The 19,929-nt window shown below is 45.6% G+C and overlaps 1 pseudogene; it reads right to left on the bottom strand.

The window, feature by feature from the left end:
• Window positions 1-216: 216 nt before the first annotated feature.
• Window positions 217-10,340, bottom strand: LOC121544596 (annotated as a pseudogene).
• Between the last annotated feature and the right edge of the window lie 9,589 nt (window positions 10,341-19,929).

The following is a 19,929-nucleotide window of genomic DNA, read 5'->3' as shown; positions in this document are numbered from 1 at the left end:
GAACAGTTCTTTCCTTCTTTCAGTCTTTCAGTCTTTCAGTCTCTCTCTCTCTCTCTCTCTCTCTCTCTCTCTCTCTCTCTCTCTCTCTCTCTCTCTCTCTCTCTCTCTCTCTCTCTCTCTCTCTCTCTCTCTCTCTCTCTCTCTCTCTCTCTCTCTCTCTCTCTCTCTGTTACCTAGGCCCCATCAGGACACAGACACACAGACAGAAATCATAAATCACAGAGTGGTAAATTCAGCTTTATTTTCCTTTCCGTCACTCCTCTCCTCTGGATTTTCAAAACACAGCACTACACATATGGATGAAGAGAGGGGAAAAACAAATATCAGTTGATGGACCTCTCCTAGAGAGAGAGAGATGGACCTCTCCTAGAGAGAGAGATGGACCTCTCCTGGAGAGAGAGATGGACCTCTCCTAGAGAGAGAGATGGACCTCTCCTAGAGAGAGAGATTGTGTGCGAACGTTGGATGGTTTGATGATGTTCAGACATGTTGGTTTGAGACTACGGCAGGGAGGTGAGGTCTGTCATCCGACCAAAGACTGAGTCAGCAACCCTTTAGTCAGTGGTTTTCATTCTCACACCAGCCCCGTGTTGACCCAAACCAACTGTCTGCCTGTCTATCTGTCCGTACCATGATCAACTAAAAACCTCTTCAGTCACGTCACACCATACAACTAATACACACCCCTTTTGAAACACCTTCTTAAGTCATCTAGACACCACCTGTCCTTAGCCTGTCTCACTTCCTGCCACACACCTCAGAACTCAGAGTTTCCCAGAAGCTTCATGGGTACGTGGCACTTTGTCTATATTGACAACTCAACCATGAGAACACCAATTGCTAAATCAATGTTTGATGTTCTACAATTGGTGTGGGTCTGGGTTGTCGAAAGAAATGAAGTACCAAGTTAGCCATGAAGCTTTCAGGAAACTCACCTTAGGTCTTGGAGACATGGCTATCTCCCTCAACCCATTACATCTCTGTACACCCCTGCCTCATCGCTAACCAACATCGCTAACACAAACCATCACCAACAGCAAACAGACCCTGGGATTACAGCGAGCTAGCTAGATAGCTAGCGACGTAGCCTTGGTGCTGAGTACAGTAAAATATGCCAAGGAAGGAAGTACACATACTGCCTCTGCCTCTGTTTCTTCATTCTGTGCTTTGCTCTTCGGTTTACTTTCCTCCCTCTGTCCTTCTCTACCTCTCTCATTGTCTGTCGGGTTAAAACGACCATATGGAGGAGATGGACACAGCGCTAACGCCTATTTTCTAGGTGGTGGTGTAACATGAAGGATGTATTAGGAAGTGTCTGAGTCTAGATGGTTGAAAACAGTCTACTCTAGATGGTTATGAATAGTGTTGTAACACCCCTCATATGATGGATTGTCTTCTTAAATAAAAAGCGTTACAAGTGCATCAACACACAAAATATTACTGTGGTGTAAAAACAAACATAACATTCAAAACTCCATAGAAATAAATTAATATAATTGTTTATATATATATATATATATATATATGTATATATATATATATATATATATATATATATATATATATATATATATATATATATATATATATATATATATATAATTATATAGTTGGGTACTTCTGCTTTCTTCTCTGTGCAGTAATTTGGTTTTCGTTTTGAAAGGAGACAGGTTAGAAGGTAATGTGTACTGTAACTAAGGAACTTATTGATGATTAGCAAATGGGGATGAAGTTATTGATAAAGCGTGTCACGGGTCAACCTATTCAGTTTCTTCTTTCAGTCAACTCACTGCCATAGGTAGCAGAGCATCAGTCCATGCTTTAAAGTCTATCGGTTCTGTTCTGTTGTGTTCTAGTGAAAAGTTTTGTGGAATGTTGGTCTCTTTCCAGAAAGGAAGTTCCAGAGATGTGGAACTTGGGAACTTTAGAACCTGTAACATGTTCTGTTCCGAGCATTGCCTGTCATTTGTGGTCAGAACATATCAGTTCTGAAAGCACCTTGCATTCCTTTTATTCTCCTTTTCTACGAAAATAAATGTTTTATCTTTTCAGCCATTCAGTTGTTCACAGAACTCGTCCTCTCTGTCTGTCTGTCCCCTATCTCTTGCCGTAGCTATGTTCCAGATACTGCCTCACATCCTTCAGGTTGTAGAAGAAGGGTCCCTTCCCACCCAGGTAGGCAATCTTCCTCCTCTGCACGATGCACACCCTCTCATAGGACACGCCGTAGGCCACGTTGGCATTGTTGTCCATGCAGTCGGCCACCAGCTGGCACTGAGGCGGTAGGCTGAAGGCCTCAGTCAGTTTCATGGCCGCCACCACCCTCTCCTCCAGCGACCGGTGCTTCCTGACCTCGAAGGAGCATGGACCCATGGCGGGCGCCACCCAGCCATCCGAGGGGTGCGCCTCGTCGATGTAGACCAGCAGGAAGTCGGCCACGTTGGAGAACTCCTCCACCAGCTGCCGGAAGGCGGGCAGGTGGCTGATGAATGGGGGTCAGGTGGCTGAGCCGAAGTTCACCACAAGGGGGCGCTCCGACGACTCGAAGTCCAGCAGGCGGCACTCGTCCCCAGGATGACGGCCTGTGCTGGTGGTCACACTGCTCCGCCGCCGGAAGCCATGGTTACCACCACTACCGGGAACCTTGACCACTTTGGAGTTGGGTGCCTCACTGCCCAGTTTCACCTACATGGGGAGAGGGAGGGGAGGAGAGGAGAGGAGAGGAGGGAGGGAGAGGAGGGAGAGGGAGGGAGAGGAGGGAGGGAGAGGAGGGAGAGGGAGGAGAGGAGGGAGGAGAGGGAGAGGGAGAGGGAGAGGGAGAGGGAGAGGGGAGAGGGAGAGGGAGAGGGAGAGGGAGAGGGAGAGGGAGAGGGAGAGGGAGAGGGAGAGGAGAGGGAGGGGAGGAGGGAGGGGAGGAGGGAGAGAAGAGGAAGGAAGGAAGGAAGGAAGGAAGGAAGGAAGAAAGGAAGGAAGGAAGGAAGGAAGGAAGGAAGGAAGGAAGGAAGGAAGGAAGGAAGGAAGGAAGGAAGGAAGGAAGGAAGGAAGGAAGGAAGGAAGGAAGGAAGGAAGGAAGGAAGGAAGGAAGGAAGGAAGGAAGGAAGGAAGGAAGGAAGGAAGGAAGGAAGGAAGGAAGGAAGGAAGGAAGGAAGGAAGGAAGGAAGGAAGGAAGGAAGGAAGGAAGGAAGGAAGGAAGAGGGAGGAGAGGAGAGGGAGAGGAGAGGAGAGGAGAGGAGAGGAGAGGAGAGGAGAGGAGAGGAGAGGAGAGGAGAGGAGAGGAGAGGAGAGGAGAGGAGAGGAGAGGGAGAGGAGAGGAGAGGAGGAGAGAGAGGAGAGGAGAGGAGAGGAGGGAGAGGAGAGGGAGAGGAGAGGAGAGGAGAGGAGAGGAGGAGAGGAGGGAGAGGAGAGGAGAGGAGAGGAGGGAGAGGAGGGAGAGGAGAGGAAGAGAGAAAGAGAGGTTGGTTATCAACTGTTTATATTGAGATTTACAGTCTTTCTGAAAGAAAATAGAAGCTTGGTGTTGCCAGTCAATCACGTCTAGACACAATTATATACACATCACAGGAGGTTAGTGCCACCTTAATTGGATATCACTTATTATTGATATCTACATAGCACATTGATGTGAATCACACTGCTGCTCTCTCATTTAGCTATTTGTGACTTACGGATTGTGGGTGTTGTGGATGGCTGTTCACAAACGTATACACTACCGTTCAAAAGTTGTAGAACACCTCCTCATTCAACAGTTGTTCTTTATTTTTACTATTTTCTACATTGTAGAACAATAGCGAAGACATCAAAACTATGAAACAACAGATATGGAATTATGTAGTAACCAAAAAAAGAATATTAAATATAAAATATATTTTAATTTGTTTAACACGTTTTTGGTTACTACATGATTCCATATGTGTTATTTCATGGTTTTGATGTCTTCACAGTTATTCTACAATGTAGAAAATAGTAACAATTATGAAAACCCCTTGAATGAGTAGGTGTGTCCAAACGTTTCACTATACAGATGGCACTTTACCACCCATAGAGACTAACTCTATGTGAAGAAATGTGCTCTTATAGCGGCTGCATAGTGCAGATCCCAGCCCATGGAATAACAGTTTGAGGGAGTTCTTCCCTTCTAAACTCCTCCATGGTATTGTGCTCCATACTGTCAAAAACAAGTTTCATTTAAGAAGACCACCAGTGGGGTTTTTTATTGCTCAATATAATTCATGCTGATTACATTTTCTTTCTCCATAGGCCTAATGGACACAGGCTCAAACCTGCGAACTTTTGATAGACTTAAACAGCTGTAAATTATAGAGATATCAATCATTTCTATGTACATGTCCCCAACAAAAACATAAATAATAGGCCTATAGCAAATGCAGCATATGGCATTCATTTTCCACCTGAAAACATCACTTTTCGGTAGTGCTCAAAGCATGCCATTCCATGAGAGCAGGATTTATTTCTCAAATGGAAGCAATGAGCCCAATCAGTCCTCCATGACAACAACATCATAAACAACAGAGTAGGCTAATAAGTCCTTCATTTTTGGGGTTATGCTCAGGTAAAACAATCTATATTTCAATATTTCCAAGTCCTATTCTTGAAGATCAAGGGGTATTACATTTATTGGAATGACTGGAAATCTGATAGACTTTAGTCTTTAAAGAAATGGGTTAGAAGAACCCTACATAACCCATAAAGTAAAATGCTGCATCCATTTATGGCCAGCTATGTAAACTCTAACATTGATTTATCCTGCAGCAGATGTCATTCAATTGGTAAAATGCATTTTTTGTCTTCTTCTAATGCCTCTTAAGGGGAAAGTAATCTAAAAGTAACTGAAAGTAATCTGATTATGTTACTGAGTTTGGGTAATCCAAAAGTTACGTTACTGATTACATTTAGAAAGTAACCTACCCAGCCCTGTGTGTGTGTGTGTGTGTGTGTGTGTGTGTGTGTGTGTGTGTGTGTGTGGCCATACATTAACCAAGCCAAGAGTCATTCATCAAAGTGGGATGGAGTGTGCTAGAAAGAGTGTGCTTGCCTCTCTATGATGCCGCCCCATCTCAATCGCCATTATAAAAGTAAAAACTTAACTCCCCATCTCAATCCCCATTAGAAAAGTGAAAACTTAACTCCCCATCTCAATCCCCATTAGAAAAGTGAAAACTTAACTCCCCATCTCAATCCCCATTAGAAAAGTGAAAACTTAACTCCCCATGTCATCCCCATTAGAAAAGTGAAAACTTGCATCTCCAGTCCCCATGTTAGACCTAGAACACTGTAAACATTCCTAACATTTAACTGCAGAATAAATCAGGGTCACACAGAGTTTCTTGGTAGTCTTAAACAAATCTACATTTAAACAAAAGTGTCCACATCACCCACATCACACACATGGTTATGGGCTTAAAAAAAGAAGAAGACACCTGTACCATGTCAGATACAGTGCCTTGCAAAAGTATTCATCCCCCTTGGCGTTTTTCCTATTTTATTGCATTACAACCTGTAATTTAAATGGATTTTTATTGGGATTTCATGTAATGGACATACACAAAATAGTCCAAATTGGTGAAGTGAAATGAAAAAAAGAACTTGTCTCATAAAATTCTGAAAAATAAATAACGGAAAAGTTGTGTGTGCATATGTATTCACCCCCTTTGCTATGAAGCTGCTGAATAAGATCTGGTGCAACCAATTACCTTCAGAAGTCACATAATTAGTTAAATAAAGTCCACCTGTGTGCAATCTAAGTGTCACATGATCTCAGTATATATACACATGTTCTGAAAGGCCCCAGAGTCTGCAACACCACTAAGCAAGGGGCACCACCAAGCAAGCGGCACCATGAAGACCAAGGAGCTCTCCAAACAGGTCAGGGACAAAGTTGTGGGGAAGTACAGATCAGGGTTGGGTTATAAAAAAATATCAGAAACTTTGAACAACCCACGGAGCACCATTAAATCCAATATTTAAAAATTGAAAGAATATGGCACAACAACAAACCTGCTAAGAGAGGGCTGTCCACCAAAACTCACGGACCAGGCAAGGAGGGCATTAATCAGAGAGGCAACAAAGAGACCAAAGATAACCCTGAAGGAGCTGCAAAGCTCCACAGCAGAGATTGAAGTATCTGTCCGTAGGACCACTTTAAGCTGTACACTCCACAGAGCAGGGCTTTATGGAAGAGTGGCCAGAAAAAAGCCATTGCTTGAAGGAAAAAATAAGCAAACACGTTTGGTGTTCGCCAAAAGGCATGTAGGAAACTCCCCAAACATTTGGAAGAAGGTACTCTGGTCAGATGAGATAAAAATTTAGCTTTTTGGCCATCAAGGGAAATGCTATGTCTGGCGTAAACCCAACACCTCTCATCACCCCAAGAACACCATCCCCACAGTGAAGCATGGTGGTGGCAGCATCATGCTGTGGGGTTGTTTTTCATCGGCAGGGACTGAGAAACTGGTCACAATTGAAGGAATGATGGATGGCGCTAAATACAGGGAAATTGTTGAGGGAAACTTGTTTCAGTCTTCCAGAGATTTGTGGGGGGGATAGTTATGCATGCTCAAGTTTTCTGTTTGTTTCACTTCTTCAAAGTGGTAGGCATGTTGTGTAAATCAAATGATACATACCCCCCAAAAAAATCCATTTTAATTCCAGGTTGTAAGGCAACAAAATAGGAAAAATGCCAAGGGGGGTGAATACTTTCGCAAGCCACATTGAAATGTATTCAATTTTGAGTTTGTATCTCAATATTACACTTTATATACATCACAGAAGACTGAAATATAGTAAAACCATTTGACATAGAAACACCAGATATTCAGTGGTTAAAAAAAAAAGTATGTTTCTTAATTATGAAATTATGAAAAACATTAAAAACATTCCACCCATGAGGCCACTAGGTCATTTGACTGCAGGAAAGGGCTACTGTTTTTCTCAGGTCATTTTGGAGGAAACATCCATGTTAGGTATTTTACATCAGTAAGCCGATTAGGTGTATTGAATTGACCAGTACACATCCAGGTAGAGTAAGCAGCTTAAGAGTTGAAGAGAGTGTGAGTGTTGTTGTGGTAAGAGCCTTATTACACTATAATAATGTTGTATTCCGTTACAGGCCTGAAGCTGAGCAGGCATGGCTCATGAGAGTGCAGGAAAAGGTAGAACAATTTAGTGTTCAATAGGAGGAGGATACATATACACAGCATTGGGACAGGAGAGAGAGAGGGAAGAAGAGGAGAGAGATAAGGAGAGGACAAAGAGAGGTGGAAATAGAGAGAGAAGTGTTAGAGTGGTGCCAGAGTAGGAGAGAGGCAGGGACTGAACGACAGAGGCAGGGACTGAACGACAGAGGCAGGGACTGAACGACAGAGGCAGGGACTGAACGACAGAGGCAGGGCATGAGAGACCGAAAAAGAGAGCGAGAGAGAGAGAGAAGGAAGTGATAGAGAGAAGGAAGTGATAGAGAGGAGGAAGTGATAGAAAGGAGGAAGTGTTATAGAGGAGGAAGTGATAGAGGAGGAAGTGATAGAGAGAAGGAAGTGATAGAGAGGAGGAAGTGATAGACTGAAGGAAGTGATAGAGAAGAGGAAGTGTTATAGAGGAGGAAGTGATAGAAAGGAGGAAGTGTTATAGAGGAGGAAGTGATAGAGGAGGAAGTGTTATAGAGGAGGAAGTGATAGAGAGGAGGAAGTGCTAGAAAGGAGGAAGTGATAGAGAGGGGTGTGATAGAGAGGAGGAAGTGATATAGAGGGGGAAGTGATAGAGAGGAGGAAGTGATAGAGAGGAGGAAGTGATAGAGAGGAGGACGTTATAGAGAAGAGGAAGTGATAGAGAGGAGGAAGTGATAGAGAGGAGGACGTTATAGAGAGGAGGAAGTGATAGAGAGGAGGACGTTATAGAGAAGAGGAAGTGATAGAGAGGAGGAAGTGATAGAGAGGAGGAAGTGATAGAGAGGAGGAAGTGATAGAGAGGAGGACGTTATAGAGAGGAGGAAGTGATAGAGAGGAGGACGTTATAGAGAAGAGGAAGTGATAGAGAGGAGGAAGTGATATAGAGGGGGAAGTGATAGAGAGGAGGAAGTGATAGAGAGGAGGAAGTGATAGAGAGGAGGACGTTATAGAGAAGAGGAAGTGATAGAGAGGAGGAAGTGATAGAGAGGAGGACGTTATAGAGAAGAGGAAGTGATAGAGAGGAGGAAGTGATAGAGAGGAGGACGTTATAGAGAAGAGGAAGTGATAGAGAGGAGGAAGTGATAGAGAGGAGGACGTTATAGAGAAGAGGAAGTGATAGAGAGGAGGAAGTGATAGAGAGGAGGAAGTGATAGAGAGGAGGACGTGATATAGAGGTGGAACATGACAAGGACACAACAGAGGATCAGGCCTTCAACAAACTAGACCGACCACATTCTTTAGTGACTAGCATCATGCACGTGTTTCGTTCACCTGCTATAAGCCATTCACATCCATACTGTACATGTTCTTACCTATCAAAATGCCTATAGGTGTCAGATGATCTGTGTAAAAGCCCACATGTGTACCTGTCTACCTGGCTTGATGCCTGGAGTCTGGGTGGCACTGACACACTGGTCTCTGTTTGGTTTGGGAGTTAAAATGTAACATTTAGGAGAAGCCAGACCTCTGAATTTCTGAGTAATCGAGGGTGAATGGCCCCTCATGGTTTTGACTGTCTGGGGACCAAAGTTCATCACTTTTTAGATCAGATAACCTACATTTTAATTTGATATTAACGTTCAACATTTAAAAGAGAGGACATGGTCTCAGATGGCCAGATAATAAGAATTCAGTGATGCAGATATATAACTGTCCTTTCAAAATGAATGCATTTCTAAAAACTATACAGTGCTTTTGAAATGTTAAGAGGTAACAGAGAAGCTTAAAACAGTTGAGATCATTTCATGCTGATGCAGTTTTGACCAACTTTTCCAGGTGATGCCACTGACACATTTAGAGGACACTATTCTGCTAATCTAGGTTACACAGATGAAAGTTGTCACTTTCCGTGAATCTGTCCATGAGAGATTACTCATTTGCTGGAACAATGCCCAAGACCTGTGGGTGTGTTGAGCACAGATATACCACAAAACAAGTTCCTACAACTCACAGTATACGCACAAAATCTAACCACAGTGTAGCCTGCAGTGTTAACATACATGGTTCATTACCTGTTTATATGCCTCTAGCAGAATGCTGTTTATATGACAGTATGACATGGTTCATTACCTGTTTGTATGCGTCCAGCAGGAAGCTGTTCCATACGGAACGGAGCCCCGCCGAAGTAAGCATGCGCTGCCACTCTCCCCCACCGCCGCCAGAGCAGCTCAGCAACGACACCACGCGCTTCACCAGCACCACCGAGTCGTAGAGCGCGAGGAACAGGCAGTTGGAGAAGAAACCGGGCAGGATCTGGAGGGTGACCAGCAGGTCCACGCTGGCAGCGCCCATTTTTTTAGGCTTCTGTCCCCGGACTAGACCGATGATGCGTCTCGGTTTCAGCTGCTTTCCAAGCACATCCCGTGAAGACAGGTGCTCCTCTGCTGTTCCCTGCTTGCTGTCTGACACTGTCAAACACTTGCATAAATATGTCTCTGTCCCCTCTCTCGAAGGTGCGAGGTCTTTACGCTGATGCTCGCATTTCAACGGAGTGAGTTCTGATTTGACTTGGAGCGCACAAATGAATTGTCACCCCGGGATAAAGAGAGGCAAGAGAGGGCTCAAGGAGCGTATTCGAGGGTTGTGCGCTGCGCTCCGCTGGTGCCAAAAGTTATATCTAGCTGGCTTTGTAATTGTTGTAAGATCATGACGTCACACCGAGTGCTCTACCTCTCTCTCGCTGACTCTCATGCATCCATATAGCGCATGGAAACGGAGAAGGGCGGCCAACCCAAAAGGAACTTCATATTGTTCCAAAACAATCGCACAGAAAATAGTCCTTTAGAATTGATAATTTTTCATCCCCAAAATGAATGTGTAAAATACAAAATGCAGTTCAAAGTGGTTAACAAACATAAATAAAATCATAAATGTGAGAAAGATCAAAACAATACATTTCTAGACAAAATGAAATTAAGATAGACAAAACAACAACAGTAAAATGAATGTGCAGTTTAGATTTTTTTTTAAGTACTTATTTTTTAACAACCCCTGTAAAGTCATAGGTCTATTCAATAAAATATGAAACCTCAAAAAAAAAAGAATTGATCTTGTTTTCTTGACTGTCTTTGTATTTAACATCTCATCTCATTCACAGCTATCTTGTCAAAATTGTAAGCAAACTTGTACACTGTGTTTTATAGGAAAGAGTATATCAGCTTAAGACTGGTCTGTCAGACAGGACGAAGAATGAACAACAGCTGTCTCTCTCCCCATTCAACTTCTCCCGTCCAGCCCAGTGAGCCCACCAGGAAAATAAAGAGCCCTGATGTTGCGAGTAGTGATTGTCATAGTCACTGGACATCTGCCATGTGGGATATTCAGACCTTTTATGAACTCATCATATACCCCTCATGATGATTCACCCACAGCTTTAATTAAAGATAATTAATTTAATTAAAGAGAACCCCCCCGGGGTGCATCTCAATAGTCAACCTTAGGGTTAGAGGCTGGGGTTGGGGTTAGGGTTAAGGACTGTGTGCTCCTACATGCAGCTGGATACTTGTCGTCTATTTAGATGTGTGGATACACTTACCCCACTAACACAGAAAACTCTAGCTGGGCCAGCAGAACAATGCTTTTCCTGTCCCCTGTTCTTTCTCTGTTTCTCACTCTCGCCTCTCTCACACACACAGACAGATAGACAGGCAGACAGACAGACAGACAGACAGACAGACAGACAGACAGACAGACAGACAGACAGACAGACAGACAGACAGACAGACAGACAGACAGACAGACAGACAGACAGACAGACAGACAGGCAGACAGGCAAACAGGCAGACAGGCAAGCAGGCAGACAGGCAGACAGACAGACAGACAGGCAGACAGAAAGGCAGACAGACAGGCAGACAAACAGTTTGATAATGCTCACTTTGTGCTCAGTCATCTATCATTACATGGAACCAGAACTGGTGGAGTTATCACTCGTTACAACATACCCTAACACAGAAAAAGGAAGCAATATTTGCGTGTGAGGATTTTGGCAGTGTGATGAGCATGTGATGGAGGGAGCAGGGAAAACAGGAGGAACAGGAAGGAACAAGGGGAACAGGGGAGTCACACTACAAAACAGAGCTCCAAAACAGTAGCAGGTTTGATGGGCATGGTAGCGAATCCAGTGGACAGTGAACTCTTGTCTCGCCTGTTTACCTCTCTCTCCTCCTCGCCGTCTCTCATTGTCTCTCCTTCTGTCTCTCTCTGTCTACCCACATTCTCCTCTCTCTCCTCTCTCTCTCCTCTGTCTCCTCTCTCTCACCCGCTCTCTCCTCTCTCTCTCCTCTCTCTTACCCGCTCTCTCCTCTATCTCTCTTACCCTCTCTCTCTCTTTCTGTCTACCCCCACTCTCTCTCTCTCTCTCTCTCTCTCTCTCTCTCTCTCTCTCTCTCTCTCTCTCTCTCTCTCTCTCCCACTCTCCCTCTCACCCTCTCTCTATCCCCGCTCTCTCTCACCCTCTCTCTTTGTTTCTCCCACCCCCTCTTTCTCTCCCCCCTCTCTCCCCCCTCTCTACCCCCCTCTCTCTCTCTCTCTCTCTCTCTCTCTCTCTCTCTCTGTCTCTGTCTCTGTCTGTCTGTCTCTCTCTGTCTGTCTGTCTCTCTCTCCTCCCCCTCTCTCTGTCTCCTAGCCAGCTGTTGTATCGGTCCAGACTCTCTTTATATTCAGCTCACATTCAACGTTTGGTTCATGGAGTTCTTCCCAACCCCTCCCAACCCTTCCTTTGTCAAAACTCTCTGCCTCTCTTCTTCCATTCCTTCTCTCATTCCCCCTTTCTTCCTCTCCTTCCCTCTGCTCTGAGTCAAACCGACTCGACAGCATGAATAAGCCTTGAAGAAGTCCAATTGAGCTCCATTCCTCTCGCAGCCGTCCGACAGGCAGACAGCTCTTGCCAAGTCAGCTATGTTCACTGTGGGGGTGAGTGAACGCTGGAGATAATGCCAAGTCATTCAGTTCCCAAAAAGCATTATGAATGACCCCCCCCCACACACACACACACACTCTCTCAATCACTTGATCCAAATGTCAGCAACACAGATTTTGTTTGTTGTTGTTGTATTTCTTGTATTTCACCCCCCTTTTTCGATCTTGTCTCATCGCTGCAACTCCCCAATGGGCTCGGGAGAGGCGTGGCACAATTTGTGAGAAATAGGCTTTTTGTGCGTACGGAACATTTCGGGGATCTTTTATTTCAGCTCATGAAACAGTGTACATTAAAGTGTATAATAATAATATATTTCATTTGCACCTTTTAAGATACCGAAGGACACTTATAGAGTAAAAATAAAATAGGAAATATATACATGACAATAATAAAGCCAAAGTGCATCACAACAAAGGCTCATGGCACCCAAAAAAATAGCATGATCAATAATACAAGGAGAAACAACAACAACAACAACAACAACAACAACAACAACAACAACAACAACAACAACAAGGTCATCAAGGAAGTTAGGAAGATAAACAGACAGAACAGCTTGATGGTATGACCTAAGTGTCCGTGGAGTGTTCATTAAGGCATATTACTTGGCCTGTCACTCCATACATAATATGTTCAATAATATAGCACAATATTAACGTTGCATTAAAGCTATATTGTTAAAGCTGAGATCTGAGTTAGGCTAAACCACTTCCTTCCCCAGGTGCATTTGTCATTGTTTTTTATGTGAGTAAATTAGCATTCCGGCATCGTGGCGAAAATAAATCGTAGTACATCTTCTGTTGTTCTATTGTGCGTGCAAGGATGTGCAATGATGTCAGAGGGAAGAAACTGTTTGGTTGTTTGAGGTAACGTCTTAGTTGATGTAATATCGCAAACGGATGTGGCAGTTTCACTGCTACAGATTCCAGCTTTAAGGGATGTGGGTTATGTACTGAGGGCCTAATTCAGACTTAGGAAATGTACGCTTTTCCTACACACTTCTCAGTAGTTATTATTCAGACTTACCTTATGTGGTATTCAGACTTACCTTATGTGGTATTCAGACTTACCTTGTGCGGTACTCAGACTTACCTTATGCGGTATTCAGACTTACCTTATGCGGTACTCAGACTTATCTTAAGCGGTATTCAGACTTACCTTATTTGGTATTCAGACTTACCTTATGCGGTATTTAGACTTACCTTATGCAGGTGCGTAATGGGCATTGCAGGCGTGGTTCCCTCGTGGGCACTGAATACATTTACTTCAACCACTGAAAAAACTCCCACTTGCTGGCCCACAGATTTTCTCGTGGAGTTTTCCTTCAATAGGGTTTTCAGTACTGTTATCTAAAGCCATCCCTTTAAATTAGGTGTACCTTTAATTAGAATTTTCTCGACAGACTCACTAGAATATATGGAGAGAACAGTTCAGAATATTATGGATCAATGAAAGAAATCCATTTAAATACACACATGTTCGTCTCCTTTTCAGCACCACTTGGTAGATTTAAAAACACTCTGATCTTGTATATTATTTAGGGTTAGAAAACGATTTATGAATAATTAAAAAACAGGTTTGGAGAGCCTTTACGCACGAACGTGACAGAGGAAAGTCAGTGACAGTTATAAATATAACAGTATTTGATCCCTGCTGATTTTGCACGTTTGCCCACTGACAAAGAAATGATCAGTCTATAATTGTAATGGTAGGTTTATTTGAACAGTGAGAGACAGAATAACAACAAAACAATCCAGAAAAACGCATGTCAAAAATGTTATAAATTGATTTGCATTTTAATGAGGGAAATAAGTATTTGACCCCCTCTCAATCAGAAAGATTTCTGGCTCCCAGGTGTCTTTTATACAGGTAACAAACTGAGATTAGGAGCACACTCTTAAAGGGAGTGCTCCTAATCTCAGTTTGTTACCTGTATAAAAGACACCTGTCCACAGAAGCAATCAATCAATCAGATTCCAAACTCTCCACCATGGCCAAGACCAAAGAGCTCTCCAAGGATGTCAGGGAAAAGATTGTAGACCTACACAAGGCTGGAATGGGCTACAAGACCATTGCCAAGCAGCTTGGTGAGAAGGTGACAACAGTTGGTGCGATTATTCACAAATGGAAGAAACACAAAATAACTGTCAATCTCCCTCGGCCTGGGGCTCCATGCAAGATCTCACCTCATGGAGTTACAATGATCATGAGAACGGTGAGGAATCAGCCCAGAACTATACAGGAGGATCTTGTCAATGATCTCAAGGCAGCTGGGACCATAAGGGACGATGGACGGGGCCATGTACTGTCAAATCTTGGGTGAGAACCTCCTTCCCTCAGCCAGGGCATTGAAAATTGGTCGTGGATGGGTATTCCAGCATGACAATGACCCAAAACACACGGCCAAGGCAACAAAGGAGTGGCTCAAGAAGAAGCACATTAATGTCCTGGAGTGGCCTAGCCAGTCTCCAGACCTTAATCCCATAGAAAATCTGTGGAGCTGAAGGTTCGAGTTGCCAAACGTCAGCCTCGAAACCTTTAATGACTTGGAGAAGATCTGCAAAGAGGAGTGGAACAAAATCCCTCCTGAGATGTGCGCAAACCTGGTGGCCAACTACAAGAAACGTCTGACCTCTGTGATTGCCAAATTATAGACTGATCATGTCTTTGTCAGTGGGCAAACAAACAAAATCAGCAGGGGATCAAATACTTTTTTCCCTCACTGTATGTGGGTAAAACTGACGGTGGTTAACGATAGTGGCTAATGTTTAACACCATACAAATTGTAAAATAAATACAGTGAAAAGTCCAGACATATAATTAAAACATTCTAGAAACCATAAATCAACTCGGTAGGTTTGGTGCTATATACTGTCATTTGTGCATGGCTACAGAAGCCTATAGCTTGGGTCTCCACATTTCATCCCAAGTTACGAGGCCAACATTTCATCAACATTTGTCACCAGAAATTCTAAGGTAAAATAATTGTCATTTACATTTACAATCCCCTTATCCAAACGGCTTACTCATTTACCTAGCTCTTATCAATAACTCTTATCAATGTGTAACTAACAGTGCATGGAGGATGGTGTTATTTCGTTTAAAAAAAAGAAAAGTAATGGAAAGGAAAGGAGGATACCTAGTCAGTTGTACAACTGAATGCATTCAACTGAAATGTGTATTCCACATTCAACCCAACCCAACCCTTCTGAATCAGTAAATGTTGTTCCACTTGGAACCGAGAGGTTCCTCAACCTTATTCATAGTTTCATCTCGCGTAAAGGTGGTGGAATTATGAGGGAATTAAGTCAAGGTCAACTATTTTCAGATCTCTCCAGAGATGTTTGATCGGGTTCAAGTGCGGGCTCTGGCTGGGCCACTCAAGGACATTCAGAGACTTGTCCCGAAGCCCCTCCTGAGTTGTCTTGGCTGTGTGCTTAGAGTCGTTGTCAAGTTGGAAGGTGAACCTTCGTCCCAGTCTGAGGTCCTGAGTACTCTGGAGCAGGTTTTCATCAAGGATCTCTCTGTACTTTGCTCTGTTCATATTTCCCTAAATCCTGACTAGTCTCCCAGTCCCCTCGCTGAAAAACATCCCCACAGCATGATGCTGCCACCACCATGCTTCACCGTAGGGATGGTGCCATGTTTCCTCCAGATGTGACGCTTGGCATTCAGGCCAAAGAGTTCAATCTTGGTTTCATCAGACCAGAGAATCTTGTTTCTCATGGTCTGAGAGTCCTTTGGGTGCCTTTTGGCAAACTCCAAGCGGGCTGTCATGTGCCTTTTACTGAGGAGTGGCTTCCGTCTGGGCACTCTACCATAAAGGCCTGATTGGTGGAGTGCTGCAGAGATGTTTGTCCTTCTGGAAGGTTCTCCCATCTCCACAGAGGAACTCTGGAGCTCTGTCAGAGTGACCATCTGGTTCTTGGTGACCTCCCTGATGAAGGACCTTCTCCCCCCGATTGCTCAGTTTGGCCGGGCAGCCAGCTCTAGGAAGAGTCTTGGTGGTTGCAAACTTCTTCCATTTAAGAATGATGGAGTACACTGTGTTCTTGGGGACCTTCAATACTGTAGACATTTTTTGGTACCCTTCCCCAGATCTGTGCCTCGACACAATCTTGTCTCTGAGTTCTACGGACAATTCCTTCGACCTCATGGCTTGGTTTTTGCTCTGACATGCACTGTCAACTGTGGGACCTTATATAGACTGGTGTGTGCCTTTCCAAATCATGTCCAATCAATTGAATTTATCACAGGTGGACTCCAATCAAGTTGTAGAAACATCTCAAGGATGATCAATGGAAATAGGATGCACCTGAGCTCAATTTCGTGTCTCATAGCAAAGGGTCTGAATAGTTATGTAATTAAGGTATTTCTGTTAACATTTTCAAACATTTGCAAAAATGTCAAAAAACCTGTTTTCACTTTGTCATTATGGGGTATTGTGTGTAGATAGATGAGGGGAAAATGCATTTAATCCATTTTAGAATAAGGCTGTAATGTAAGAAAATGTGGAAAAAGTCAAGGGGTCTGAATAATTTTTGAATGCACTGTATATATTTCCACACTATGAGGTTGGAATAATAATGTGACATTGTGAAAATGATGATAATGCTCTTTTAGTGTAAGAGCTGTTTGAAAAGATGCCTGAAATATCTGCCTGTTTTGGTAGGATGGAGTTTTGGCCTGCCCGGTGACATCACCATGCGGTAAATTAGTTAATAGACCAATAAGAAATATAGTTGTCACGGTTTCGGCCGAGGCTGCCTCTCTTCCTTGTTCGGGCAGGCTTCGGCGTTCGTTGTCTCCGGAATACTAGCTGCCACCGTTGCATGTTTCTATGTTCGTTTGCTTTTGTCTGTTTGTTGTGACACCTGTTCTCGTTTAGTGTAATTAGTGTCCTATAAGTTTCTCGTTGTGTTTGTCTAGTGTTGTGTGTGATTGATTTATTTCTGTTGTGTGTTGTGCTTGTATAATTACTTATTCGCTCGGTTGAGCTTTACTCCACTGTGTTGGAGCGTTTTACGCACCTGTGTAGTGCGCCGTTTGTTTTGTCGCCTTCGTGCGTAGTTTCGCCTTCGGGCAAGTTTGTTCGATTTTTCCTTGTTGGAAATAGCACTAAAGTCTTTTGGACTATACTTCGGTGTCCTGCGCTTGATTCCACCACTACACCCACCTACAGCATTACTGACAGAATCACACACCATCAAGAATGGAATCAGCAGGAGCCGCAGCAGCCCAGGCGACGCTGGAGGACAAGGTCCGTGAACAGAGTGACCAGATCCTGCAGATGGGGTCCGCACTGCAGGAGGTGATCACCACCATCCGAGGCTGGGGGACTCCTCCACCGCCATCCTCTCTGCCAGCACCATCGGCAAGTCAGCCCATTCCCCGCTCCGGAACCCAGAGGAGTTCGACTCTCGCTCCCGAGGGCCTACGATGGGACCGCGGCCGGGTGTCAGGGATTCCTTCTCCAGGTGGAGCTGTACCTGGCCACCGTGCACCCGGCGCCCTCGGGACATGAGAGCGTGTCCGCCCTGATCTCCTGCCTTTCGGGAAGGCGTTGGAGGGCCAACGCAGAGTGGAGGAGGATCGACGCGGACACCATCACCTACGACGAGTTCTCCCGCCGCTTCAGGGCGGTGTTTGACCATCTCCCGGAGGGGGCGGCGGGGGCGTCTGGTCTTCCTCCGGCAGGGGAAGAGGAGTGCCCAGGAGTTCGCCCCTAGAATTCCGTACTCTAGCGGCGGATGCAGGGTGGAATGAGCGGCTCTCATCGATCACTACAGATGTAGTCTACGCGAGGACGTCCGTCGGGGAGCTGGCCTGTAGGGACACCAGCCTCTCGTTCGACCAGTTGGTCGACATGTCCATCAGGCTGGATAACCTGCTAGCTACCCGCGGACGTTCCAAGGGGGGTCCGTCCATTTCACCCTCCAGCGCCCCCGAGCCGTGCCCCATGGAGCTCGGGGCGCTGGCGCTAGAGAGAGGAGGGGTCGGCTACGAGGGGGTCCATCTCCTGCACCAACTGTGGTCGGGGAGGACACACCGCGGCTAGGTGCTGGGGATGGCCTCCTAGGGGAGAGGACGACAGGTCCCGCACTGGGGAGTCCTTCCAGGTGAGTAGGCGCCCCACTCACCCAGAGCTCTCTGTTGCACATTTCTGTATACCTGTGCGTTTTCCACAGGTAGCACCTCATTCCCAGCATAAGGCGCTGGTAGATTCAGGCGCGGCTGGGAATTTTGTTGATAAGAAGTTTTGTTTAGCCTTAGGGATTCCCCTTCTCCCTGTTGATGTCCCTTTTCCCGTTCATGCCCTAGATAGCCGTCCGTTGGGTGCGGGCTTGATCAGGGAGGTCACTGCGCCACTTAGGATGTGTGCGCAGGGGGTCATCAGGAGATGATTCAGCTATTTCGATCGACTCGCCTGCGTATCCGGTGGTGCTGGGCATGCCCTGGTTGAGTACCCATAACCCATCTATTTCGTGGCAGGAGAGGGCTCTGATGGAGTGGTCTGCCCAGTGTGTGGGTCGATGTTTGGGCGTTTCCGTAGGGGGCTACCTCGGTGGAGAGTCCAAACCAGGTGCCCGCATTGCACGTTCTCCCTGAGTATGGGGATTTGGCTATTGCGTTTAGTAAGTCGAGGGCGACGCAGTTGCCGCCCCATAGGCAGGGAGATTGTGCGATAGACCTCCAGGCAGGAGCTGCGCTCCCACGGAGCTGCATGTGTATCCTCTGTCTCAGGAGGAGAAGAAAGCTATGGAGACTTACATAGACGAATCTCTGAGACAAGGATACATACGGCCTTCCACTTCCCCTGCGTCCCTCGAGTTTATTTTTTGTGAAGAAAAAGGATGGTGGTTTACGCCCGTGCATCGATTACCGTGGTCTCAATCAGATCACGGTGAAGTACTGTTATCCACTCCCGCTGATTGCGACCATGACTGAGTCATTGCATGGGGCGCGTTTCTTCACTAAATTAGATCTCAGGAGCGCGTACAACTTGGTGCGCATCAGGGAGGGCGATGAATGGAAGACAGCCTTTAGTACCACCTCGGGCCTTTACGAGTATCTTGTCATGCCATACGGGTTGATGAACGCTCCGTCAGTTTTCCAATCATTCGTGGATGAGATCTTCAGGGACATACAGGGGCAGGGGGTGGTTGTGTACATAGATGACATTCCGTGGTACTCGCCTACCCGAGTCGAGCATGTGGCCCTGGTGCGCAGAGTGTTACGGAGGCTGGTGGAGCACGACCTGTATGTTAAGGCAGAGAAGTGTCTGTTTTTCCAGGAGTCGGTCTCCTTTTTTGGGGGTATCAGTTGTCTGCGTCAGGGGTGAAGATGGAGGTAGACCGGGTGTCAGCCGCAGTGTAATTGGCAAACACCAACCACTGTGAAGGAGGTGCAGCAGTTTTTGGGGTTTGCGAATTACTACAGGAGGTTTATCCGGGGTTTTGGACAGGTGGCAGCTCCCATTACGTCTCTTTTGAAGGGGGGTCCGGTGCGTCTGCAGTGGTCTGCTGAGGCGGACAGGGCGTTTGGGAGGCTGAAGGACCTGTTTACCTCGGCCCCGGTGCTGGTGCATCCGGATCCCTCTTTGCCATTTCAGGTAGAGGTGGACGCGTCAGAGGCCGGTATAGGAGCCGTGCTTTCACAACGGTCAGGCACGCCACCTAAACTCCGCCCCTGTGCTTTTTATTCCAAGAAGCCTGTCCGGCGGAGCGAAACTATGACGTAGGGGGACAGGGAGCTGTTAGCCGTGGTACAGGCCCTAAAGGTGTGGAGGCACTGGCTTGAGGGGGCTCAACACCCTTTCCTCATTTTGAC

This window comes from Coregonus clupeaformis, chromosome 29, assembly GCF_020615455.1.
Source record: "Coregonus clupeaformis isolate EN_2021a chromosome 29, ASM2061545v1, whole genome shotgun sequence".
Classification (NCBI taxonomy): domain Eukaryota; kingdom Metazoa; phylum Chordata; class Actinopteri; order Salmoniformes; family Salmonidae; genus Coregonus; species Coregonus clupeaformis.
This window is presented reverse-complemented; position numbering and strand designations above follow the sequence as displayed.